General features: G+C 29.7%; 1 long non-coding RNA gene across 1 annotated transcript; it reads right to left on the minus strand.

The window, feature by feature from the left end:
- Positions 1-6,112: 6,112 nt before the first annotated feature.
- On the minus strand, positions 6,113-6,916 carry LOC137813926 (uncharacterized). The gene is made up of 3 exons (XR_011081556.2): positions 6,682-6,916; positions 6,486-6,551; positions 6,113-6,179 (listed from the first exon to the last, which is right to left on the minus strand). It is a non-coding gene; the product is annotated as an uncharacterized LOC137813926 (long non-coding RNA).
- Positions 6,917-27,979: the final 21,063 nt, after the last annotated feature.

Raw genomic sequence — 27,979 nt, forward strand, 5'->3', positions numbered from 1 at the left:
TTATTGTCCCGTGGTGGTTATAAGTTGTTAGAGCAGAAGATGCTTGAAGAAATGATTAAAGCACGTTCTACTTCCATTGAGGAAATGAATAGTGTAGATTCTTTGAGGCCTCCATCCCCACCACCCCGACATGAGATGTGGAAGGGTGTCCGTATAAACCCATTAGGGACATGGAGTTCTAAGTCTACAGAACAAACAGTTGAACAAATTGTAAGAAATATGTTTCCTATGTGTTGAAGTTTGACAATTTCTTTTCATTTTTTTTAGTATTCTCTTGTTGCGCAATCAACACAGGGGACTTTTAATCCATGTGGTCGCAATGATATTCTTAATGTTGCTCTCGGACGACCTGAGCACCCTGGATGTGTTCGTGTAGCTGGATATGGGGTTAGGATTCGCTCATACTTTGGACCTTCATCACCTAGCAAGGAACAATCGTCCAATCAACCTAGCCAAGAGTATTTACTACAATTACGTGAGCAGTTAAAGGCTGAGCTAACTCAAAAGTTTAAAGAAAGCTTCATGGAGGAGTTTAATCTGCAAATGGAAAGGGAGTTCAAAAAGCGGTGGGAGGGTTTAACACTCTCTCAGAAACGACCTACTATGGTAGAAGATGAACCAGCTTTGCCTCCTATTAAGAAAGTCAGCACTAAAGGGAGTTGTTCGGTGGTTGATCTATCGGGGGATGATTTTGGCTCAACTAGCCAATGCGAGTTATATGTTGAGTGTAATTCTTTGACCCGATTTGTTGTCTTGGGTAAGTGTTATGAAGGGGTCACAATGTTACACAATGTGCCTCTTCCTTCTAATTTCATAAAGGTCACAATGGAGAAGGTCTTTTATGGTGATATTGCAGATCCTGTGCTGACATCAGAGGTCACAATTGTAGCAGAGGCATTACATACTTTTGTTGCCTGGCCTAGACATCTCGTCAGATCTATAGACTCTATGGTATATCTTTGCACTAATACTAATAGAATTATATATTAGATATATTACATTCTAACTAATTTAAGTATTTGTTTCTTTGTTGATGAGTAGCAGGAACCTAAGACAAAATTGCCTCTACGAAAGAAGAAAATATTCTCCATTGTGATCCTGTGGCGGCATTGGTGGAAGTTGCTACAGAATTAGATACAACCGTCTTAGAGGTTCCATGGGATGCCAATATTTTTGGAAGGCATAGTAGTCTACCGTTGTTATGTAGCCAGAGATCAAGAGATTAATGTAACAGTTCTGCAATTAAGGATGATGTAAGTTCAAATATTAAAATCTTTATACTTTTGATTTATTAAATATATTAGTACTAACTTATTGAAATTTAGGTATCTTTATGGATTATGCTTTGATGAGGGGAAACACAATATATATGGGTTTTTAGACCCTCAAATCATTCAATTAATTGGAAACAAGAAGTCGGAAACACAAACATACATCACCACTACCTTAAGGAATGGTGGAAAACAAATTTATTTTGCTTTGTACATCCATGAGTAAGTTCTTATTTATTAAATAAGTTTTAATAAATTATTGAAATAAGAGAAACTAATTAACTGATTTGTTATACAAGCGTCACTGGCAACTATTGATCATATCTGTTCAAGATCATACCGATGCATGGTTTTGCTCCTTGCATAAAAACTCTCTACCTATTTTAAAAACATTATAAATAGGTACGATTATTTCATTTAACATTTATTATTATTTATACATTATATAATGTTATGTATTCTAACTTGAAATCTTATTATTTTAGTGTTTACTCTGGATATTATATGTTGTGTGAGAGGAGAACTTCAAACGCACAAAAAATCACTTAGATGTACCTTAAGATATTTAAAGTATATTTGTTCACTCAATTTAATGTGTTTCACTCATTCATTTAATACATTTATTTTCACATGCAGTTCAACAGGAAATCTGGAAATTTTGAGTGCAGTTATATTGGGATCAGGTAATACCTCAATACAATAAACACTTTAAAATTTGGGATTTATTATTCATGCACTAATTCAAAAAATTTCAAATGTCACATTTGTTCAACGACCAACACCCGCTAGATTCAGAAGCATTGGAGTATGTGAGAACAACATGGTCAAAGTATTTGGTAACCATGTATAACACCTTAGGATAGATAAATCATTAGAATTACATACTTTTTCATATATTAGCAAAACTTTTTTGTATAATGTTATAATTTGTTGTATGTATTTTTCATATTTAAATTATAATTTTAAATATTTTGATTTTCTGAAATTGGAAATTTTATGCACGTTTGTGATTTATTAAAAAATGATTTTTTTTAAAAAAATATATATAACGACGGTTTCAGAGGGAACCGCCTTTAAAAGTCATTTAATTTTTTTAAAAAAACTAATTAACAGCCACTTATAACGACGGTTGAAGATATAGGAAGCAACATAGCAAATCATAGGTTTCGAAACCTCTGTAAAAATATGTCATGGGTTTCAAAACCTCCATAAAATACTATAGATTTCAAAACCTCCGTAAAATACTATAGGTTTCAAAACCATTGTAAAATATTATAGATTTCAAGACCTTCATAAAATACCATGCAATACCCCATAAAATACTATAAGTTTTGGAACTAAGAAAATTTATTTTACTCATTTTATCATTTAATCATGTACTTTTTCTTTTAGTTGTAAACTTTTCATAAGAAATTAAACTTTTACTTAATCAAGTAAAACTTATGATTAAGTTCATACATTCATTTTTATTTTCTTTTTATTTTTTCTTAAAATTATTTATACAGAATTTATAACAACAATATACAGTCACACCAATCTATGGATAATTTTATTGCATAATATAATAATAATAATAATAATAATAATAATAATAATAATAATAATAATAATAATGTCTTACATATGCATATAGTAATATACCATTAGAAAGTAGTTTTATGGAGCAAACTTTTAGAATCTGGGACCTTGATATTTTTAAAAGCCACCATATACACTACAAGAAAATCATGAAATAGAAATCAATTTTTAGAGACAAAAATAATTAGTTGCAATAGTAACTATATTAGAGACCATTTTAGAAACTAAAAAGAAAATTGGTTTCTAAATTAGTTTCTATTATTGTTAAATAGTTTCTAAATTGGTATCCGATTAGCAATCAATGTTTTAACTACCAATTATTTAGTTTCTAAAAATTTGGTTTCTAAAAATTGGTTTTTATTTCATCATTTTCTTATTGTAGTGACATGATATACATTGCAACCACAGGGAAGCTAGCCACATATTAATTATTAACACCATCATAGATCATGTACTCATATTCCAGAAGAGAATGGCATCCTTGTAGCCAAAATCCACCTTTCTCCTTGCAGAAACTGGCTCACTGATATTTCCATTGGATGCATCATGGTTAAACCTTGTCCAGTTTGACCATCACAAATCTCATTAGAATATTTAAGTATTGATTTTCTATCAACTCCTCCAAATCATAAAAGGAAAACGAACATGGGCAGGGACTTGAGTAGCATTTCAAAAATTCCATTATAAATTCTGCAGCAGTTCTTCAACTATTTTTAAGTTCTTCTAAGCCAGTCTTGAGATTTGCTGCTGTCTCTACCTTGAAACTATAAGTATAACTATGAATATGCTAAAAGTTTTAGCTATAACATGACCCTAGAATGATGACAAAGCTTTGAGGTCCTTCAATACACCAAAAAACCTGTGCATAACCAACTTAAGCACTTGAATGACATTGCCCTTATACATGTCAATTTTGCTATTCATATCTTTCATTAGAGAGCTATTGACAATGATAACCTATTTTAAATTTAAGGAGATAGAACAATAAAAATCTAAGCTAGTAACAGAAATCACAGACGATACAAATGAATCTAAAAGAAATGAAAAAGTTGCATGAGAACATGTAACCTTGTCTGCAGATGGAGATATCTTCTTTATCATCAGGTAGACCATTCTCCTTAATCCCATATCTTTGGACTGGAAAAGCTTAGTAACAGCAAAGAAAGCTTTTGTTGCTTCAACCTAGCAAAAATAAAATTAAAGTACAGAGTAACTCCACCTCCTGCATATTTAAATTTACAGATGTGTTTTAAGTTAAACCTTCTTTGTATGCTTTATCAAGCCATTGCAGAGGTATATTATATAAATCCTGCGTCCTGAAGCTTCTTCACATCTCCGACATTGATGCCTTGAGCAATCACTGCATAGAAGCGAATGGATGTGAATCGAATACAAACCAGTTTTTCATGCAGAGCATAAACATAATATATTCTTATCATCAAGTTTCTTTTCCAACTGTAAAGAAACACTTGTTTGTTAATTCTTTTGCTTCGTTTTTGCTGACAAAAGGAGATATTCCTCTATTGAAGGTTGGTTCACAATGCATGTTGGACTTATATGCAGGTACCAGTTAATTCGGCTGCTAAATCTTGTGTAAAGTTGTGCTTTGGAAATTTGCTTTTTTTCGGTTATTTGTAAGCTTGACTACTTATTACTTGATGTCATCACTGCTTAGGTAACTTTTATGATTTTTCCAGCATTTATGTTTATTAGTTGTGAAGGAACACTATTAGTTGTTAGGTGTTTGGATGGTAGAGACACTTGTTTGGTTTGATTTTTTATTATACATAAAATATAATATTGACTTATGTAATAGATTCAACATTTCTAAAATACTTCATATTTATTCTTTTGTTAAAAATATCTATCAAAGATATATAATATATATCAGATGTATAAACAAGCAAACTTAGAACTCATGCATAACTCTCAAACAAATATAAAAGCAAAACAATACATCATTTAGACTTAAAAGTATATCTTCAAATTAGAGTTTTTTAAGTTAATTTCGATGAGACTATTTCTTTTTGACTGGTATTTGCTAAAATTTTTTACTCATATCTATTTTACTATAACTTTTTTTTATTAAAACTTTGTCAAGATTATTTGATGTGTCTTTTGGGAAAAGTTTTGGTTAACATTGTGATATGATTCCAATAGCACAATATGAATGATTCTTGACATTCTTAGGAATCATCTTGAGTTGGATATGAGATAGGCACTTTAAAATAGAATTGGATCAAGGTTCTATGATCAAGAACTCACCAAGACTAGTACCAAAACCCAAACTCGTATGGAAGTTCCATGTATCACTACAAAAAAACGTGTATAATGCGGCGGTTATTTTCGTAAAAACTGGCATTTTTAACCGCCGCATTATACGTCTGTGGCGGTACCGCATACCGCCAGAATTCTTGCCGTTACAAAGTTTAATGTGGCGGTCAATTAAGAACCGTTGTAGCAGACGCCATATTATGCATTGTATAAAGTGGCGGTTTTAAGCGTGTAATTGACGTCAGTTATAAATGTCGTAATTTTAAAACAGGGTACACCAATTCTAACGTAAATAGTGGCAGTTTTAACCGCCACTTAATACGATATAATATGAATTTAATTTAAATTTTAATATTTATAATAATTAATTTAATTTCGTTTTATAATTTGATTTCATAATATTATTTAATTTTATATTATAATTAAATTTCAGTACGCAATTAAATTTCATAATATAATTAAATTATAAGATAAATTAATTTTATAATAAAATTACACCTCATAATATAATTAAAATTGATAAATATAATAATAAGAAATGATTTTATTCATTCATTAAGATAACAAAGTTTATAATGTCAAACTAATCCAAAAAACAATTAAATTAAATTGTCAAAATGTAAATTTTATTTGAATATATTACAACTAATGTCATAGTCCTAATTCTAATTTGTCTTGTTGCCTCCACTTGATCCAATAATATTCTGGTTCAGTGATGAAGTACGACTTCCATCATCCGGTGCCTGAAATTAATTAAAATATGTTTAGAGTTAATTTTCAAATTTTAAAAAATAAATGAATTATTTTAGAAAAGAGAGAAAGAAAAAATAACATGTGACAAATTAATTATTTAAAATAGGAGGAAAGTGAAGCTTGCAACAAAGAAAGTTGTAGATGGAATAACTACATAGCAAATGAAATCAGTGTTATATATTAATATATCTAATTCAGGTAACAGGTAAGGGTCTAGACATGTATGCATACTCAACCTTTGTCATTTCAATTTCAAATTAGGTAAGCTCCCATTGTATTCCTCGTTTTCAAAGGCCAGTGGACCTGCAAACTAATTTGTTATAAGGAATAAATTGAAACAAATAAAAAAAAATTTAAAGGATAAATTAGTCACTTTAAAAAATAATCTTTCAAAAATACTTTAAAATATAGCAAAGAATTGGAATTAAAATTAAAAATAAATATTAATTATTATTAGTATTATAATAGGAATAGAGAAATTTTATGTTCATTAACTGTCATTCATCATAACAATAATAATCCATCAATTGAATTAAATCATAATCCTAGATATTGTTGCAAAGGAAATGCAAAAGAATGCAGCATTTCAAACTAGTTTGAAAAATCTACCTTGGAGCCGTTAGGGACTAGTTCTTGGAGTGTCTTAAGCCGCTCACTTATTCTCTCTCTTCTGTTCTGTGATACACTCGTACAAACATTCTATCAGCATTGAGCTTATATTTAAGTTTTCTTAATTTGCAATCAAAACATGGAACATATATGCGACATACATAATTTAACTTAGGTTTGAAGTAATTAAGCAAACCTTGGCAGCAACATTTTGAGGATCCTTGAGTGGGCTTGACTTTGGTTTTGTTGCTTTACTTGTAGTTGTGCATGGCTTCTTGGCATTGGCAGCTTGCATGGTCTCTCCCTATAAACACCAAAATCATTCTTCCATTCTAATTAATTTAATGTACTTCTTATGGATGCTGCCACAAGAGCAATTCTTGTCCTTGTTATGACTCCTAATTAATCCAAAGAAGTCCTGATTCACAAAATGATTCAGATTAGTGCATAAAATACAATAATCACCTTACACACTATATTGATAGCTTGTATTAAAAGAGTAGGGTAAGAATATTCCAAACAAGTGACATCCAACTTAAATAAATCAATAAATATTCAAATGTACATTATAATCCATAGAATCTGGAAGAAATGACAAACTACCATAAGTACTGTTACTCTGCTTCTTTTTCCAACTCATACGGTTACTCTGCATCATCATGATCTTGCAGTCATAAAGCACAACTTTACGAACTTAATGAAGCTTCGAAACCTAAATCATCTTTACCTTACAAGATTGTTTCATGCCACCACATGGTCAAACAAATCCCTAGTTAATTACAGTAGTAATAGTTATAAATGTCTCTAAGAGCTTATTTTTGTTTATTAAAGGGGATTGGTATCTTGCTTGATGGTCTCTATGGAACTGGAACAGGTTCCACTGTATCTGTGTAAGTTGCCCTTTAGGAATCACTAATACTAGTTGATCCCTGCATACGACCTTATATGATTATATCTTTCTATGATAGCTTGATGAGCTTTAATGGTTGGTTATTCTAGGGAAAATGTGGAACTCCTTGGTCTAACCCGTGTTGGAAGTCGCAGAGTTGTTCAAATCTCTGCTGGTTTTATGATATTTTTCTCAACTTTAGGTCAGTATTGATGTTTCAAACACAAGTTTTGACTATAATAATACTATAATAATCTTCAAACAGTGTTTTAATAATCAATTGCTGCAAGCATGTACTAGCAGATCAATTCAAATCAAAGCAATCATTAATCAAAATGGTGATCAGTGCAACAAATAGGTGAGGGGTTTGAAGGCACTTACTACTTCCAAATAGGTAGGAGCTAGTCTTTCTGTTCCTCTCCAGATGCTTCCTAATTGAAACTGCCTTCTTAATCAAATGGTACAGATCTGTACCATTTCTTCTTAATAAAAAGAAAAAAGTTTAAAAAACCTAAAGTATTTCTTACCAAGCCTTTCAGGATTTCCTTCAATCTGCATAAAAAGCTCTCGTGCAGCTTCAACTATGCCTGAATGCCCAAGGTGGGGGAATGATGAAGTCACATCATAATGAATGTAGTTGCAACTGCAAACAGAACATAAAATATTGAAGTGAGGGACCAGAATATTGTATTGGACCATAGAAAGGATCTATACAGTTTGGCCCATATAAAACTATTACACATTGGAACTGAAACTATAAGGTATACAGAGAAGATTATTTATGCAAATAAATGTAACTCAATAGGGATGTCATTACTCATTAGCCTTTGTTTATAAACAGTTTATAATCAGACATCATAGCATAACATGTCAAAATTCATTTTCCAGGGTATGTATGTCACAACCTTCCAAGTCATTGAAAACCAATCCGACAACAATAGCAGAGGATATGTAGTTGTCCTAAAATTTAGAAGTTCAAAATTGCATCTTAAAATTGTGAGGATTGTTTATTGCTTTGTGTATCGCTCTATCAATTTCAGAACACTGTACTGACTCAAAAAAAGTTATTCTGTAAACAAAACTTAGCTATTTTTTTGGTGCTTAAAATATTATAATCCTAGTAGTACCTTCATAAGCTTCCCACGTTGCTATATTCCCACAGAATATAGCAAATCAGAATAGTCACTCAATCAGGAGAGCATAGTCACCATCACCAAAGCATCAAGAGGGACAAGTTATGGGCATCATAGTGAAAACTGAATTCTAAAAAGAGTTGTGAAAACTGAATTCTTAAAAATAATCTCAGCACATTAAAACAATGATTTTAAATTTTTGAGAAATGAGAATTAAATAGAAAACTAAAAAAATTAAAATATAAACACACTTTTATATAATCTTTTAGTCATGATTAAGGACTTAATAAAATCCCTTGACTTGACTTCTTTAAAAATTATTTTCTTAAGTTTTAAAAAAAAAATCATTTTTCAAGTGAAAAACTGAAGGATTTTCAAACATTTCAGTTTCAAGGGGAGAAACAATATTACTGATGTATGTTAATGATATTATAGTAATTGGGGATGCAAAAAGAAGCAATAAATCCTAAGTCAATGCCTTGCCACAAAAATTGAGATAAGGAAGACCTAAATATTTATTATTGACTTAAAGAAATATGGAAGATAACCTGCAAGCTAGTTAGTACTCCAATTGATCCAAACATAAAGTTGAGTTTAGTAAGCCAATTTATGCACCAACCAAAGGAGGCTTATTTACAAGCTACTCTTAAAGTTCATTGGAGCCTTTGGCCATTGGAGCTCAAACTGTCAAAGGTCTACAAATTGGGCACTATATTTGAGGGAGAACCCTTATTCTTTCTAATAAGATCCCATGTTTCCATCATATAATTAGATATTTTCAGTCAGTACAGTTTGCAAGGTTGTTTGAGGAAGCATACTCTAGGCAACCTATTGTCTTGTTTGGGGAAACTGGAAGTACAATCACAACCAGACAAAACACAGGCAGACTATAAATTATATGACCATAGAAACCACAGGAGGAGTTGACATTCATGTTACCTGCAACATCTCAACAAGAAGAATGATGGGCTCAGCGTGCTTGGGACACGTAAGGAAGCCTTGAATGCATAAAACCTATGTAAAGGACAAAGCAGCATATAAAAAACTAGAGTTAACAATGACAAACTACCATAAGTATAAGGAATGCACTGCATTACCCTGTCAATATGACTAATCATGGTTCTAAATAATGTTTTTTTTATATAAGTATGTCTAAAGACAATGTTAAGTTTTCTGTTTTTTATATAACAATAAAAAAGGACTTGTGTATGAGATAAATATCCATATTGGATTAAATAAGTGCAGTTTAGTGTGGGAATATTATATTAAACAACTTTGGCCTTTTACACAGATTTGAACTGTCAAAAAGACTCCATCGTTTATCATGCCAATATATATAATCAGAATTTCGTTTGTTTCAAGTTACAAATGTTGAAGTGGCATACATCAAACTCCTTTACTAAATTCTATTGGTGGCTTCTTCATTAATGATGATGCATGTTTCAAATCTTAGTTTGTACCAATATAAAGATAAATTAAAAAACGTTAATCATCTATTTATTCTTTCCATTATATATCAATTTACCAGTTATAAATTGTATATCCTTTTTATCTAAGTTAAAAAGTCATGTCTCTTCTCAATTCCTATAAGAACTATTATATTCTGAATTTCACATATACAATAAAGTCTCTAAAAACAATATCAAACTTAAACCCTAACTGAAAAGTTGCAGGAACAATTTAAAAAAGCTTTAACAAAATTAGAGATACCAGCAGATATTAGTCATGACGATTCTTTTATCCAATTCACACACTGTCGAAGGTGCATCATACAACACCAGTTACCAGCAAAGATACAAGCACAGAATTATACCTTGGAATTTTAGGTTGCTCTGATTTTGCATTTGAAAGAGATATTGCATTTTCTTAGAACTCAAAATGAGTTTTAGAATTCTCTCACCTGCCTCTGTGATAACTTGCTTCAATTGCTCGAAAATCAGAACTCGAGTCAGGAAACTCTTTCTCCCCTGCCGCCTCTGTGATAACTTGCTTCAATTGCTCTTTAGCTACCTAGTAAAAAGATGCGGATACACAAATAGAACGAAACATTCAAAACATCAAACAAAGCACGAAACATTCAAAAAAAAATCTACGAAGCAAGCACATCCAAAACATGAATGAAGTTGATGGTCGACATTGATAAGAGAACGTGCGAGCATTTAATTACCTTCAAATCGGTTCCGTGTAGAAAGCGCTAGGGTTCGTGTGGGGGCCGAGAGCGGTAGGGTTCGTGAGTAGGCAGAGAGCGCTAGAGTTCGTGAGGCAGAGAGAGGCGAGAGTGAAAAGTTAAGGTTCGTGAGGCAGAGAGAGACGAGAGTGAAGAGTTAGGGTTCGTGAGGCAGAGAGAGACGAGAGTGAAGAGTTAGGAGTTAGGTTCACTCTGGTTTCCTGAAATTCAAAAAAAAAATTATTTTCTTAAGTTTTCAAAAAAAAAATTATTTTCAATTGAAAAACTGAAGGATTTTTAAATAAAAAATGTGAATATAGGAATAAAGGAATAAAGCAATTTCAATTCTGAAGGAAAATTATGACAGTTAAAAATGACATAATTTGAAAGATAATTGTGGCGGTTAATGAAATGACGTATTATACTGAAATTTGTGGCGGTTATTAATAACCGCCATATTAAAACCGCCACTTTTTACACATTTTTTTGTAGTGTATTGTCAAATTGAACCGAACAAATTGAGTGAAAAGGCAAAGGCACCGAACAAAATGCATAAGAACATAATTGCACCGAACAATTAAGCTAGAAATGAAGAAGAAACAAAGCTGAACGGTAGAAAATGAAATGAACCGAAGCAAAACACAAAGGAATTGAAAATGCCGAACTGAAAAAGCAAAGAATCAAGCTAAGACATGAACATAACAAGAGAAGGAAGGAAGGAAAAGAGAAAGCTCATGAAGATGGAGGAATGGTTGGATGATCACGCCACTTAGAGGATGGAGACTCCAAGATGAGTGTGCAAGCCGCCACTTGAGGTAACCAAAGAACTCTCAAGATAAGACTAAGTGAGGAAGGCACAAAGCTCTCCAATTCTCTCTCAAAAATTGAGTATAGTTTCTCTAATTCAAAATTCAAATCTGAAAAATACAAGGGCAGCACCTTAATTTATAGCCTAGAGGTGCTGAAATGCAAAGCTAATTAAATTCAAAATTCCCCCCAAATACATGAAAGTGGCGCCAAGCATGAGGAAGGTGTGACTTCCTCTCTCACTTTGGCACCTCCCTATTACTTCTACACCTCTCTACTAAACACACACCCCCCTAAGACTCCTAAACTAAAGACCTAAAGATGCTTTGACAAAAGAGGTTTCTTATGTTTTCCTCTAAGCACCTTCAAACAAAGAAATTACAAAAAGAGAAAACAAACGTCCATTAGCTCCTAAAGCTTTGAACATGTTTCTTGTAAGCCTTTGAGATGGCCTTTGAACTCCATGAGCGTCCTCCATTTGAGCTTCAACCTCTTCTTGCTCTTGATGATTGGCCTCCATGTCCACTTGAGCTTGATCTCCATCACATTGACTATGATTATTTTTTGTCAATTTCATGAGAATTTTTTAATTAAAATAGATTGAAAAGATATGACATAAAAGATAACTTTGATTAATGATAGTTATAATAACTATAATCGACATTAATTAAAAAATAACCTCGTTATAACAATTGATATAAATTCTTGAAAACTCTTGTAAACACCAATTATATATATCTGGCCAGTGACCATTCAAAAATTATCCTTCCATATTTTTGAATTATTAATGTTATTTAATAATAAAATATGTTTTTTTACTACAAGACAATTATTAAATAAAAACTAATTTTAGAGATAAAAATAATTAGTTTCTATAGTGACTAAATTAAAGATCATTTTAGTGACTAAAAAAAATATTGATTTCTAAGTTAGTTTCTATTATTGATAAATAGTTTCTAAATTGGTATCTAATTAGTTACCAAGATTTTTCTACCAAATTTAGAATCTAAATATTTGATAGTTAAAACATTGGTAGCTAACTAAATACCGATTTAAAAACTATTTATTAATAATATATAGAAACTAATTTAGAAATCAATATTTTTTTTTATTCTCTAATTTAGTCACTATAGAAACTAATTATTTTTTGTCTTTAAAATCAATTTTTATTTAATGATTTTCTTCCTGTGTTTGTATTTTGTGGTAACTATGATACTCTATTGAAATAAAAAAAATTCAATAAATTTACATTATTTTATTTAAATAAAATATTAAAAAAAGAAACAATTTGAATTAGATGAAATAAATTCAATACATTTTAATTTTCTTGAATGTGTAATTTTTTTTATCCAAACATACTACTTACCTTTTAGAAATTAATATATGTTAAATATAAATATTTCATTGAATTTTAAAGAAAGAAATACAAAAATAAATTAAGTTAATTTTACAATGAAAATTGTCATAAATAATTTAACTAAGTTAGAATTGAAAGAATTTTTAATTACCAAGTTAATTCGACTAAGTCATAGATATTATTGTATTCAAATTAATAACAAGAGTAAAGTTATATTATCATATGAAATGTATTAAAAATTACACGAGAAATATCATTTACCGTGACGTTAACCTAATTTTATCATTAAAATTATATTGGAATAAAAATAATGTAAAAATCTATGGATATAGACTTTACTTCAACTTTTTTTTTCCTTGATTGTAAAGTCAACAATACATTTAAGTCCATATCTATGAACCAGTTTTTGATTCACAAGTGATCCATTTTTATTTTTTTTATGTCTGTAATGTTTAAGTAAACAACGTCTCTAATTTCAAGCTTAGCAACCTTGCATAACACAATGTATCATTGAAACATATGACATGTTAATATTTATACAATAATCTTTATTTAAGAAAATTATGTTGTGAAAGAGAGACATTACAAAAGAAAATACTTCAAATTAATTAACACACGTGTAAAATCAATTTAAGCGCATATATATATATATATATATATATATATATATATATATATATATTAAAAAAAATCATTAAATAATAATTAAATTTATAGAAAAAAAAATAATTAGTCACTATATCAACTAAATTATATACTATTTTATAAACTAAAAAATTATTGGTATCTAAAGTTATTTCTATTATTAATAAAAATTTATAAAATAGTTTTTAAAAATTAGCTACCAAAATTTTAGTTACTAATATTTTAAATTATAAATTAGTTTTTAAAAGATTAATAGATACTAATTTAGAATATAAGTAATTAATAGATAAAATCTTAGTACCTAATGGTTAGATACTAATTTAGAATTTACTTTATAAATTTTTATTAATAATAAAAATACTTTAAATACCAATAATTTTTTAATTTATAAAATGATCTCTAATTTAATCAATATAGTAACTAATTATTTTGGTATCTAAAAGTAATTTCTATTTCACAATTTTATTGTATACTAATATTTGAGTGAATATTTATATAAAATTTTAAATTTATATGACATTGTAAAACTCATAAAATTAATATATAAACAACTCATTTAAGTCATATAAACTATTGATACATTATTAATGCTTTGGGATACACCATTCTCCTTAGTGTACACCTGACTTGAAAACATAATAGATTTTATTAGGAAACAAATACTTTGTTCATATTAATTCCTTATTTATTTTGACTCAAATTATGCTAATCAGCATACTCTAATTTGCTTGTAGCATGAAATATAAAATGAAAATTGAGAAGAAAAAAAACGGGGAGTAATATTATATGGGTCCATAAAAATAGTATGGGCAAAACACACACACTTTTATTTATTTATTTATATATATATATATATATATATATATATAATTGATAATTTTAAAACTTTTATAACACCTACTGCATTTAAATTATAAAACAATATTGCTAGCACGAAAAATAGATTTGGTCGATCCTTCTTTTTCTTATTAATAGAAGAGGGTGCTCTTTAATAAGACATAAAATCATGATTTTTATTTTATTTTTGTAGTGGAGACTCATTATTTGGGCATCGACAAATTTTCTAATTCACCGTTGTTAAATAAAAAAAAAAAGGTATTCGAATAACTGTTAATTTTCTCTTTAGTTTCCAATTTTAAATTTTATTTGGAGTTTAAAAACAAAGGATTATACTAAATACACACTAATTTTTTTATATAAAATTAAATAAACCAATATCGAAGAAAAACCTCAGACATAAAATACATCATTTAAAACTTACTAGTTTCATATCCAAATGTATCAACCTAAGACAACAATTGTTATACTTTATAATACAAAGTGATTTTATTCGGATATTATTTCTAACATGCAAAACCTATAAATTAAAGTTTGTTATAAGAAAAAGAAAGAAAAATAGAAAAAAAGAAACACGTAGATAAAAGTAGAAAAGGAAGAATAAGTTAAGTTCTATAAGCTATTCAATAACTGTGTACACCAAATTTAGTGTGGTGGAAGTTAAAAGTGACTTCAGTTTTTAACTCACTTCACGCCATAACTTTCAATGATTTAGTTCTTTGTCACGTGGCATACTACCTTTTACCACGCGCTTAAAGAACAAGTTTTAATCTTATTCCATATAACAAAAAAAAATCATAGAATTCAGTAAAATATTAATTTATCCATATCCAGCATGCATTCAACTTGCTGACATTTCCCATTAAATAAATCCAATATATATATATATATGCTTTAAAAAAATACCAAATATTGATGACATATTCCAAGGAATCTGAATATCGCTCACAAACGTAGAGCAAGAAGACACTAAGATTCTTGTACCCTATGTGATAATAAAATGAGTCCTAATTTTTTTTTAAACATAGAATAAAATAAATAAACTCTGTGTAGAGTCTCCAACAGTATTTTGAAAACTGTATGGATAACAACGGTATGAAACATTTGGATGAAGAAAAATAATATCATCTTTAAAGATTATCACCGACAAATACTCATGATGATAGACATAAAAACATGAACATGAACAAATGAATATACAATCAACGATGCTGAGTTCCTTGTAACACTTTGGATCAATTGTTATTTGTCAATTAAGATATGGTAATGTAAGAAGAAATAACATATATATGTGTGTATGGTACATGTCTAATTAAGGCATGCACATGAGATATGCAAAATAAATGTGTAAAATCTGTGAAGTGATTAAGCTTTTCTGTGGCTACAGTTAATAGGGGAAAAGCAGGGGCAATATTGAACGAAGGATGGAATATCTGAGTAAAAACTCACTTGTCTTGTCTTGTTTCTGCAGCAGTGTCGTGCCAATAATTCCCCAAAATGAATGTCAACCTTTATGATGTATCATTCATCCTATGAAAGTTTCATTGATACAAAAGATGAATGTGTACTAGAAAGTCACAAAACTCAGCTAGGGTTTCTTAGAATAGGTGTGTGAAAGCAACAAGGACAAAGATGACGGCGGAAGTATCAATCAACTAATATTTCATTAAGCTTAAATTTAACATTTTAACTACATATTTTTTGTGCAAAACATGGAATATTGTGTGCTCATAGTTTTCATAGATTGAGATCATAGTGTTGTGTGTGCAGCTCTTGGGTTTCAGAAACCGTGTTTCTATGAGTTTTTTTCCTTTTTTGATTAGATCTCTCTTTGAGTTTAAGTGAGACGGCTAAAAGTAACAAAAATTTCCGAATGAACTCTTAATGCACTGAGTACTTCATCCTCTTTCAAAAGCACACAGCCAAATACAAAATAATAATAATAATAAATGAAAAAGAAACTGAATTTAAGGATATCTGCGTAAAATATTTTGGCTTGATAGAACATAAAAGGACATGGAAAGCAGCAAACTACTTAGATCTGATAGATAGACATATCATTTGGAAGGAAAAAAGGGTTTACCTTTGTCTTGTTGTGGTTGATTGCTTTTACAAGGAAAGGTAGGTGTGAGGAATGAAGCCTGGTCCGAGATCAGTCCCATCCCATGCATGAAGTGATGATAAATAAATTTATCAAGGTAAATCAAGAAACAAATATAGAGGAAATTGAAGATATGTGATGTCATGATCTTGGATCAAACCTCATTCCAAACACCCCTTTCCATCCCAGATCACCAACCTCTCTCTCTCTCTCTTTCACACACACAAGAAGCTAAAAATGAAACTGAGAGAATGATTTCGGATCAAACTTCATTCCAGACATCCTCCTTTCCAAACTTCATTCCAAACCTCATTTGCAAGTTCGAAACAAGAATGATGCATACAAGAGAAGAAGAAAGGTAATCAAAGAAAGGGATGAGATGTGTGTATATATATATGATGATATTGAGAGATAGAATTCTTCCAAGCATGTTGCACATAGAGGTGTATATATATATAGATATAGCTTTATGAGTGAGTGTCTGAATTCCTATAGCAGAGGCTCCATCTTTCTCAAGGTTCAAGAAGCAAAGAAAGGCCTGCAAGCACTCAAGTTCCCAATCAGTACAGCACTAAATAATAAATGAAAAAGAGGGGACAGAGAAGAGAAGGGAAGTAGAAGGAGGAAGAAGAGAGAGAGAGAGAGAGAGAGAGAGAGTAAAGAAAAGAGGAATGAAAGACAGGTCATTATGAATAGAATAATGAAAAGGGTGGTGGGATTTTGGAGGGATGGAAGTTGTCTTGTTCTGAGGCTGTGGTGTAGCTTTATGAGAAAGAGGAATGAATGAGAAGAGATTGCTTAGAGGTGAGACTTTTACAGGCTCTCACTGAGGAAAAGGAGGAAGCACTGAAAATAACGAGGAGGACCAAAGCAAAAGCATGGGCCTCCACAAGGGATTATCAAATTAAAGTAATTGGGGGTCACATATGCAAAAAGGAAAAGCTATGCAACTACTAACAACAATCCACATATCTACATCTTCAAGGAAAAGTGTTCTCACCGCCACTCATATCTCACTCTTCTTTTTTCCACCTTCTCACTCTCACTCTCACTCTCACTCTCACTGGATCAGCTGCATCTTACTCCTACACATTCTTTATTCGTTATCTGCATTCATTTTCTCAACATGGCATAATATATAAACTAATATCCTGCAGGATCATGGACTCAATATTAAAAAAATTGAACTCTTCACAGATTATATTAGTTGAACTTATGCAGTAAAATAATACATGTTATGTTTGTTTACTTTTAAAAGTTATGCTTACCAAATTCTTCATCATTCTTTTAATAACTTTTACCTATAATATGTATACTAATAATAAAGGGTAGCTGCTTTTGGTTTCCACATTCTTTTCCTCTGATTTACTGTTAAATTGTACGCACACTCCACTAAGAGCAGTTATTGTGAGAAATAATCTTCAAATATGACCTCTAATTACATTTCTTAATCACTTTTTTTAGACATGGAACCACATAAAATATAACTCGAAAAAGAGCTGATTTCTGATCATAATTAATCAAATTCAGTTGTCGTAAAAGATCAAATGGCTGACATCTAAGTATCATCACATGACGTAAAAATAACATAGACCAACCAAAATAAAGATATTCATTTTGTAAAGTGTGCTCTGTGGTGGAACTAGTGTTGTACTGTTCTTGAATAGAGGCCAAGGCAAGCTTGAACTTTACTACAGACGGAGTGGACAAACCTGCAAGAAATTGCATTGTGTTTTCTAACATATTTGGATAAAACACAAAATAACACAGCACTGTTTTCTCCAAATGTTGACGTTATAACTACACACTTATTATTTTAAATATGATTTTAGTTCTTTAAATTTTAAAAAGAGTTTACTTTTTGTAATTCAAATTTAAAATTGACCTTTCTTTGTAATTTTGGAAAACTTGTTTTTTTTTTTTTCTTCTGTTCAATCTTTTAAATAGAAATGGTAGGTGTTTGATAATAACAATCCAAAACTCTATTAAATTAGGTTAATCATGTAAATGAGTTGTAATTCATTAATCATTCACTACCAGAAAATCATGAAATACAATCTAATTTTAGAGATCGAAAATAAGTAGTTGTTATAGTGACTAAATTAGAGACATTTTAGGAACTAAATAAATTTTTGGTTTCTAAATTAGTTTCTATTATTGTTAAATGGTTTCTAAATTGGTATCTAATTAGCAACCAAGGTTTTTGCTACCAAATTTAGAAACTAAATAATTGGTAGTTAAAATTTTGGTAGCTAATTAGATACCAATTTAGAAACTATTTAACAATAATAGAAACTAATTTAGAAACCAATTTTTTTTTTTAAAATGGTCTCTAATTTAGTTATTATTACAACTAATTATTTTAGTATCTAAAAATTGGTTTCTATTTGATGATTTTCTTATAGTGATATAAGCAAAATATTTAACATATTTACCCAAAAAAAAATATTTCGAAGTATTTGAAATCGATGACTGAAAATGTTTTTTTTTTCTTCAAAATTACAAGAATTTAAAATATCAATTTTAAATTTTGGAAAACAAAAACACAAACTTAGTTCATGTTCAAGTTCAAATAATTATAAACATATTTAGTCTTCAATATTCTATGTCATTAAAATTTTAAGGAAGCAATATTTAAGGTCGAGATTAGGAGAGTAGGAATGTGTTTTTCTGTATAAGGGTTGGATCACTCTTAAAGTGGTTTCCATTTACTTTTATTTTTTATTGCTGATAAAAAAATGGATTGGAAAAGAAAAAACTAATTATAATGGATATGTCAAATGGTATTTTTGATGAAGTTTGAAATTTGAAATGTAAACCATTTTTGTAGAGAATAAAAAAAATGTTATCTAAAGTTGAAAAACTTAAATCTTAACTTTATTTTGTAAAGATTTGAGAACAATTTTCTAACTATGACGTATGCTATCATGAATGTAATTCAAAGGTAACATTTATTTTCTATCTTACAATAGACCACTATTTTTTACAATGTTTAGATAACAATTGGTTCATAATTTTTAACAAAGCTTTTAAATTATTGTCTTCTGTTTAGGTCATAGTTTTTTAAAATTATTATCATTACATTTAGACCACAATTTTTTAATTGTTGTGGTTGAATTACACCATTTTAAACATCTAACCATGTAATAGTGTTAAAATAATAACACTTATAATAATTTATAAATGTTATTTTATTCCTTTAGTTAAAAATTAACTTATCATTTTAAACCACTAATTTATTTTAAACATTGTTATTATTCTAATATAAAAATATGATAAATTATAAGAAAACTATTTATTCAATTTTTACTAGATAATTAATTAACTAATTATGTTTATTAAAGGCAAGTAAATTAGTATAATATTATAAACTTTTTTAGCATATGAACATATTAATATAAAAACAAATTGCACTTACTTTCTCTTTAAAATTGCTAAAAGACACTCGTATCCTTTAGTTCTAAAATAGATACTAACCTTTTATACTTTTTAAAAAATGACATTCATACCATCTTTAGTTCTTAAGTACAAATTATGTTTCGTATAATTTTAATACATAATACTTATCTTTCTTAAATTTTAATAAAGTGATATTTCTGTCTCTAATTTTTATTTAAAATTTATTATTATTTATTAAAATAAATTAAAAAATCATAAAATTGAATTTTAAAATAGAAAAATAGATTCTTTTTAAAAAAAAAATTATTTTATACTAAATATCATAAAAATTGTGTTGTGAAAAAATTATAAATTATCTCATGAAAATACTCAAGCTAATACTTGAGTAAACATTTTTAATATAAAATAAATAAATAACTATGAAATGTAGCATTCCTTTAACAAATATATATATATATATATATATATAATATAGTTTTTCAAAATAGTTGAGTAAACTTTATATATATGCATATAATAATTTATATTGGTTGAAAAAAGATAAGATTGTTTCAACAATATTCTTTTAAGAACAGAAATTGATTTCGACCATTTATCTAACTCAAACTTTTAAGAGTTAGGGTGACCATAATCTAGTAGAGAATGGATTTAACTATTGCTTGGGGGACATATTGACTCCTTAAGTGACATCTTGATCATTTAAAAGAGAAGATTCTATACTAAGTACTTGTTCTTAGGTTTCCATGTTGTTTAACAAGATTAGTTTGCTTAAGTGAGATATGAAAATCCATGGTATTGGATATTTCTAACCATAGCTAGACTATCATTCCACAAGTCCAAAACTTTTCATAACCATATCAACACTTAAACTGGTCATTTAGCATATACCACAATTTCACCTACCATAACAGTTATTTGTACCAATTCTCCTTAAAACTCTAAATGATATTTACTTCAACTTTGCACTAGATAGCTTAGATCAATTCAAATTTTAGATAAGATTTTATATTACATTTTACATTTAATTTTTATACCAAAACTTCAAATTTAAGAGTATAAGTCACACAAAAATTCAAATATTTCCAAGCTCCATTGGTATACTAAACGTTACAAAATATGCATTGACCTCAAAATTTCACAGTGAAACAATGCATTTACCATATTTTGAATAAACTTAAATCACTCAAATAAGGAAACAAACAACTTCAAATTGACTAAAATAACCCTATTTCAACTAAAAGAAGACATGACACATTTATGGATTCTAAAACACTAATTGGAAAAAGTATAACTTCTTTTACCTTGACATGACTTAGGGATTTATGAACTAAAAGTTTAAGAATGAAGTGTTGAGGCAAGACACTACCAAACCCCTTAATTGGCTTAAGATTTAGAATTGAATCATGAAAGTGCATTGAATCTTTGGAGTCTAATTTAGAAAGAAAAATAGATTTCATTCCTTTGAAACTACTCTAATATGAATGTTTTTTCATCAGTATATTTTTATTCACTCTTAGAGTGTTTGACCTCGGCTTTCTTAGATTGTAATTGATAATAAATCTATTATTTTAAATAAGATATACCCAATTAGGATTAATTGGACCTTTGAGATTATTGGCTAAATTTGGATTTTAAACTTCATTTTTCCTCTTTCTAATTATTTGTAGAGATTCTATGTCTTTATTATGACATTTCAATTGAAAAATTAAAGTATTTTAAAGCTTGGAAAGTTATGTTGACAAAGGACTATACGATCTCATTAGACAGATTATTAGATAATCTTTCAAGTCTGTCTACAACTAAGTGCACTACTCTAAAGAGGAAAGATTTCGATTATGTGATTTTGTTACTTTCTTAAGAATCAAGTTCTAAATTTGATCAAATCTTCTTCACTGATATCCTTCAAATTTTCTACAAATATAATCCTCTTCAAATTTTCTACACAGATAATCCTCTTCAAATTTTCTACACAGATAATCCTTTGCAATTATTAATTAAATTAGAGAAAATATCCTTCAAATCTTTTACAATTTTTTTTTTTTTTTTGCAATAGATTCAATTGTGATGGTCCTAATTAATAAAATTCTAAATCACATATATTATAAAATAGAACAGAGATGAACAAAAGAGTAAAAAAGAAGGCAAAGGATATGAGAATGAATATCTCTAATATTATTCCATTGAGATCAAAACAAATAGTCTGAATATATACAAGCAGTACACTCATTCTAGGTCTAGCTAAAGAGAGAAATAATCAATCAATAAATACTAGAATCATAACAAACCAAACAAAATAAAGATTATTCACCTCTATACATAGAAACAACTAATAATTAGAAAAGACACAATTAATATTATGATAATTCTATAACTCTGGTATCCATATCCTTTAATATCCCCTAGGGGTTGGGGAGAAAATATTGATGAGATCCAACTTGGAACAAATACTCTTAAAAGATTGAGGACTTGCTCTGGTATAAATGTCAACCACTTGTTCTGTGGTGGAAATGGGAAGCAAATGGATGAGACCCTTCTTTAATTTTCATCTAACAACATTAAGTTGAAAAGGGATGGGAGGGACTTTTGTTCGTGGCCTTCCAGCAGCTGCAATTTACAGTGGCTCTCTTTCCATTGGGTTATGCGTAGAGCATTGAATTGGGACCCTTCTGTTTAAGTCCTCTAGTGTTAAGTTTACTTAAACATTAACTCTGTTATGTACTGTCATTGCTTGAACTAGAAGTGGTTTTGTAAAAGGGTTGAGGCACTCCTTAAGTGTCTCATCTTATTCTATTAATTTATTGCTGATATAAAAAAAACATGACAATCTATTTCTATATGTTTTGTACGCTCATGAAATACTGGATTTGCTACAATGTATCTTGTCGAGTCATTGTCACATTATAAAATAGATGGTTGCTCAAAAGGAACTTTGAAATCTTGAAGACGATAAGTTAGCCATTGAATTTCATATTGTTCCTTGCTTGTTTGATTTCCAGGATATGAGAGATTTCCAAGATACATACTAAAATCAGTCACTGATTGTCTTGAATCACTCTAGGTGCCTCAATCACTATCACAAAAGGCTTTAAGATGAGCAGAAGTGTTGGAAGAGAAAAATAAACCAAGACTTGGATAAATGTAGCAACCAGATCAGAGCTCCGATACCATATTATAAAATAGCACAGAGATTAACAAAAGAGTAAAAAAGGAAGGCAAAGGGTATAAGAATGAATATCTCTAATATTATTCCATTGAGATCAAAACAAATAGTGTGAATATTTACAAGCAGTACACTCGTTCTAAGTCTAGCTAAAGAGAGAAATAATCAGTCAATAAATACTAGAATCATAACAGACAAAACAAAATAAAGGTTGTTCACCTCTATAAAGATAAACAACTAATAATTAAAAAAGACACAATTAATATTATGATCCTTCTATAAATCTGGTATCTATATCCTTTAATAACATATCTAGAAGATTAGCAATAATCAAAATCTGGAACAAAATTGGAAATAAGATATCTGCAAAATAAGGAGGATTGGAAGACAATATCTGGGACAAAATTTGTATCCAAAATCCATGAAGAAAAGAGACATTTAAATAGAGCTTCAGAGGAAGAAAAAAGAGAGTCACACAACATACTCTAGACCTAGTTTTATTTCCTTTCTATAATTTTCTTGTTTTTGTCTTCCGCATGGAAGACTAAGCCTTTCAAAGTGACACTCTTGTAATATCGCAATAAGTTGGAAGGTTTTTGTTTAGGGTTTAGGGTTTTTGTTCAATAAAGTTTTGTTATTTAATTTTCTGTAGGAGATTGTGTTAAACAGTTTGATCTTCTGAAATTTAGGTTTCTGTAAAAAAGAATGTTCCTGAACGCTTGTCGAGAATTCAATTATTTTCTTTAATTGGAGTTCTTAATTAGTTTTCTTAATTATAATAAATCTATTGTTTTTTTAATTCTAATCAATCTATTGGTTGTTTAATTCAAGAGGTAGAAGATAAATATCTCAAGAGTAGATGCTTGGAGATAAGTCAGATATTGAATATGTTAGTAGGAGTTTATTTTGTTGATAATATTTAGTTGAATTTGATTGAAGTTTGTTTGATTAAGTTAATATTTGAGTGAGAATGGACAAAAGAATAATCTTAGAATAAAAAATAATGAATTCAATGGTGAATCAACTTGATATCTTTATCGTTTTCCTACGTCTTTTATTTTTTCTGCACAAACAATCAAAACTCCCCTTTATTTTACTATTATTTTTAACTTTTATTGCTTGAAGATAAGTTTGAGACACTCTTTAGTGGATTTGCAGTTGAGTTCATTGAGAGACGACTTGGAGTCAACGACCCTTATATATACTATAAATCTTTGTGTTAGATGATTTAGCATTGTGTTAGCATATCTCCAAAACAATATTGAATAAAACCAATGTTCGTCAATAATTTTTCTTATTACCAATGGATATGAAAATTAAAAAAAAAATGAGCACGAAACATAATTTGTCGATAATAACACCAAACTTGTTAAAAATAAAAGTTCCATTTTTCTAATAGATAGAGTTGAACCCAAATTCACTGACATAATAAGAATCATAATAAAACCAATAAATGGCTTTGGTTTAGTTGATACCAACTCTTCTACTTAGTAATTTTTGTAATTATTGTTAATTTATTAATAATAATATTATTACTATAATTATCATCATATTAACAATATTATAATAATAATAATTATTATTATTAATATTACTATTATTGTTATTATTCATATTATTATTAATAATATTAATATTATTATAATTATTACTATTGTAATTCTTAATAATTTTATTAATATTAACATTAGTATTATTATTATCGTAATTATTATTAATTTTATTAATATTATAATTATTATTAATTTATATTAACAATTATACTTTGAATAATATGAATAATAATAATACTATTATTAATATTAATAAAATTAATAATTTTTAGTTTTGGTTTTAGATTTGTTTATATTTTTCATAGCATTCATTATTTTCTTGCATTAACATTCATTATTTTTTGTTCTTGCATCTGCATCATTAATAAAAAAAAAGTGTCTAAAAGGTTCTCATCCAGGTGAATTTCATTAATTTGATCCAAAAAAAGGAATAGGCTAGCTAGATAGTCTAGGTGTCATAATCTTTTAGCTAAAAATGTCTAATTCATCCCATGTTTCACTTAATTCCGATTCTGACATTGATAGCCTGGTTAGCATGGTTGAAAGAACTTTGAGAGAGCTTGTTGCACCTGATGTGAACATCCAAACTCTTTGTACTCAATATCTTGAGTTAGATATATAGTGCGAATTTAAATATGATTTGATTCACCTTTTGCTAAAGTTTCATGGTCTTGTAGGTTAAGACTCACACAAGCATCTAAAGGAATTTCACATTGTGTGCACTACTATGAAACTAGTTGAAGTCTTAGAGGAACATATCAAGATAAGGGTGTTCACATTCTCCCTCCAAGATACAACAAAGGATTAGTTTTACTACCTACCACTAGGATCAGTGACTAGCTACGATAATTTGAAAAGAATGTTTCTAGAGAAATTCTTCCCTACATCTATAGTGATCACAACTCAGAAGGAGATATGTGGCATTATGCAACTGGACAGGGAGAGTCTATACGAGTAATGAGAAATATTCGAGAGACTCTAAGTAAGTTGTCCATATGCTCTTATGTTTTTTCCTCCTTTTTCGTGTTTCCTGTCATACCCTTTTTCTTTGATTCAAACATGTCCTTGTTTACCACAACCAAAATAGGTGAAATTAGAGGAACAATAATCAATATATTTTCTTAAGTTATACCTTTTGTTGACGACACCTTATCCTTGCCTTTCTTTTTCGGGATTTTACCAAACTTTCTAGTTATGAAATTCAGTGTCTCTATGTCATTGCATTCACGGGAGTCTTCCTCACTTTTCTAAATATAAAATTTTAGAGCTATTCATTTGGCCTTCTTGTCTCCACTTTCCTACTCATTCAATTTGTTCATTTCAATCTCGTGCTATCTCAGCTTTCCAAACAAATTTGTTGTTGTTAGGGTAGTCAGATCTCGTGATTTTGAAATAGTCATGACCTTGGGTTGCCATGTATTATCCAAGCACTTCAAAACCTTGATATTTAGCCCTTCTTTGTCAAAGGTCTTCCCAAGACCAATGAGATTATTTACAATATGTGTAAAACGTTTCTACACATCTGCAGTTGTCTCTTGCTTTTGCATTTTGAATAGTTCATACTCTTGTATAAGAGCGTGTTTTTTTGGCTTTTTTAACATTTAAAGTTCCTTCACGAGTTACTTCCAACATGTCCCACATCTCGTTAGTCGAAAAACATTGTGATGCCCTGAAAAATTCATCCAAATTCAATGTAAAGGTTATAATATTCTTTGCCAAGCAAACATATTAAGCATTTTTTTTTTAGTTTCAATGAGGCAATTGATGAGTTAGGTGGGCAGTCCGGATGTATTAATGAGGTAAATGATGAGTTAGAGGGGGAGCCTAGGCGTTTTATTAAGTTAATTAAAGAGACCCACCTCGGCCTCCCGCCTTGCCACATCATCCACGCTTGTTGGAGCTGGAGGTTCAGTGGTGGTGGAGACCTCTTCGAGGTGTGGAAGCGATTCAGCTTCTCTAATGGTCGCTCGTTCCTTGGGTGTCGTCGTCGTGTAAATTGGGAGCTTCACCACCTCGCCACGTCGGTCCCCGGTGCTAAACAGAGGGTGTTGGAGGTTAGGGAGAGTAGATACAATAGTGAATCATAGGTTGTGGGATATGCACGCCTTGACAGAACCAATGAGCAATCTCGCAAGATGGATGTAAGGTTAGATTCTCTAATAATGCTGTTAAAAATTGCAATCGTATATTTTGGTTAAAAAATGAGACCCTAGAAGCAACTAGAATTTAGAATGTAGGAAAGGAACTGGGTTTCTCTTGGTTGGGAAATGAGGAAGGAGTCTTAGATAGTTTAAAGTGTATGGAAGAAAGGGACAATAGGAAGGAGGTTCTAAGTAGGGGTGGACTAAATGTTTAGATGAAGAAACTAATTAGTATGAATAGTAGGGGTTTGGGAGGAAGGATAAAAAGAACTATATTAGTGATCTTATTAGAAAGGAACAAGTTGGATTTATTTGTCTTCAGGAAACAAAATGTGAACAAATTAGTAAGGAGGGGTGTTATCAAATTTGGGGGTCAAATGAAATTGATTGGATTGAGAATGGGGCATTCAATAATAGTGGAAGGCTAGTCACTATGTGGAAGAAAAATTGCTTTGAAATGACAAGGTACATAAACGGGAATAAATTTTCAATCATTGAAGGACTATGGAAGATAGGAACGTCAATAGAAATAACGATAGTTAATATATATATTGTGTTGGTTACTTAAGGGAAAAGAGAATTATTTGGGATGAATTAAGTGAGGTAAGAAAGAGTCATCCAATAAATGTGGTGTGTAGCTAGAGATTTTAATTCTATCAGATTTGCTGGGAAGAGAAGAGGCCAAAACTCTAATGTTAGTTATAATAGTGAAATACAGAGTTTTAATAATTTAATTGAAGATTCATGTAAAAATTTTACTTGGCATAAATCTAACGGGACTGTTAAGAGCAGAATAGATAGAATTTTAGTTTCACATGAATGGTTAAAGAAGTGGCCAAAAAGTAAATAGTTTGCAGAAGGGAGATCGGTTTCGGATCATTGTGCTTTAATTTTAAAAGATATAAACATTGACTAGGGTCCAAAACCATTTAGATGTCTTGATGTATGGCAAAAAGATGTCTGTTTTAAGGAGCTCATAAGGACTAAGTGGGAAAACTATGTTATTAGGGGAAATAGGGGAAATTGTTTGTATGTTATGAAGGAGAAATTGAAAAGGTTAAAGTTCGACATAAGGAGTTGGAAAAAATCAGCCTTTGGAGATGTTAATTAAAAAAGAGTGGGTTTAGAAAAGAGAATTCAATTTCTGGATGAAAAAGATGATGAGGGGGACCTGAGTGCGGAAGGCAGAGAAGAAAGGAGATGGCTTTTAGCTGACTTGGGGCAAGTCAGAGTTAAACAAGAAGCAATTTTGCAGCAAAAAGCAAGGTTGAATTTGTTAAGTCATGGTGATTTGAATACAAAGAT

The sequence above is a fragment of the Phaseolus vulgaris genome, chromosome 1 (assembly GCF_051622355.1).
Source record: "Phaseolus vulgaris cultivar YP4 chromosome 1, ASM5162235v1, whole genome shotgun sequence".
In the NCBI taxonomy this organism is placed as follows: domain Eukaryota; kingdom Viridiplantae; phylum Streptophyta; class Magnoliopsida; order Fabales; family Fabaceae; genus Phaseolus; species Phaseolus vulgaris.